The 1,324-nt window shown below is 39.1% G+C and overlaps 1 protein-coding gene across 1 annotated transcript in view; it reads right to left on the minus strand.

Moving 5' to 3' along the window:
- LOC119588439 overlaps nucleotides 1–264 on the minus strand; it is a 6,326-nt gene extending 6,062 nt beyond the window's left edge. The window contains exon 1 of the mRNA XM_037937108.1: nucleotides 38–264. The gene's annotated coding sequence lies outside the window, so the exon portion shown is untranslated. The remainder of the gene's footprint in view (nucleotides 1–37) is intronic.
- Between the last annotated feature and the right edge of the window lie 1,060 nt (nucleotides 265–1,324).

Consider the following 1,324-nt stretch of genomic DNA (forward strand, 5'->3'; position numbering starts at 1 on the left):
CATTCTGGATCAGACAGGCAATGAAACCTACACTTACTGTGTACTTTTCCGAACTTAGCTTCTTGTCCGAAAAGGGTCGGGAGCCAGCCAGCGGGTCGCCGGCGCCTGCAGCACCGGCAGTGAGCACCAAGGTCTATATAACCTTAGTGGGCACAGCTACTGCGGAGCAAAGCTTCGGCCGGCCTTACACACATGCCCGACCTGTGACAGCTGCTGCAGCATGCGAGCGAGGAAGTTCAGCCTTGACTGAGGAGCCTCGCGTGGATACAAAGTTGGCAATGCAAACAACTAATGGTCATTATTGCTCAGGCAGCTGAGCACTTAAAGCGTCGTTTCCCGTGCACGTAATGGGCCTCCCTCTCAGATTCTGATCAGAGTGTTATACTGAGCCTCGGGAGTAGAGCAACGCATAGGGTATTTCAGTTTCGTCCATTTCTACTTCTACATCTTTTTCGCTTTTATCTATCGGCAGTGGCGTATATTTGAAAGGCATTTGAAAACCTTTTCTCTGGTGATATACAGGGTTCTGAAAAAAAATAGCGAAGAAGGGAAAGTTTATTCTGAAAGCCAAATGTCGTTAAATGGCGTAAAAGAAAAATGAATACGAGGAGAGGGTTAGAAACCTCGTCGGAAAGAGGAATGATGAAAATTACAATAATCATGATAAATATGACGCCGGTAATAAGTATTTTTATCATTTTCATGATCGTTATTTTATATAACAATATAAAATTAAGTAAAGATAATAATTCAAACTTTTATACGTTTATGTTCACTAGCCTTTACTAAAAGGTACCGGTTAAATTATTCTTAGGAAAAGAAATACCTTCCACTTTCATGGCAGTTACATATTGATCTTAGACGACATAAATTACACTACTGACTGTATTTGCAAAGCGACTGAACATTTGTGGCATTCACTCTGCCTTTATTGGTTCCATTAATGTCACTATAGTCGAATCACTTAATTCTGATACCTGGATCCTCGAGATCTTTGTAGTATACTTACAGTTATTATTACATATGCATAATTATGAGTATATTTCTTAACCTAAAAGTACACAGCTTAGATATAGGTTAATTTTCCTTGTTAAATAGGTAAAATTTACTTAAAAGAAAATGAAAGCTGATAGGTTTATAAAGTGAAGAATGACTCGAAATAATAACGGACATGCAGGTCTTCTCAATCAACAAGGTTACGTATGGTCCTAAAATGCAATGTTGCTAACTGTACAAACTCGCCCTGTGTTAGTTGATACATATTCTGTACAGAATCGGTATCATTTCTTGTACCATTTATCTACATCGATTCGGTTTCCATTAG

This window comes from Penaeus monodon, chromosome 23, assembly GCF_015228065.2.
Source record: "Penaeus monodon isolate SGIC_2016 chromosome 23, NSTDA_Pmon_1, whole genome shotgun sequence".
NCBI lineage: Eukaryota > Metazoa > Arthropoda > Malacostraca > Decapoda > Penaeidae > Penaeus > Penaeus monodon.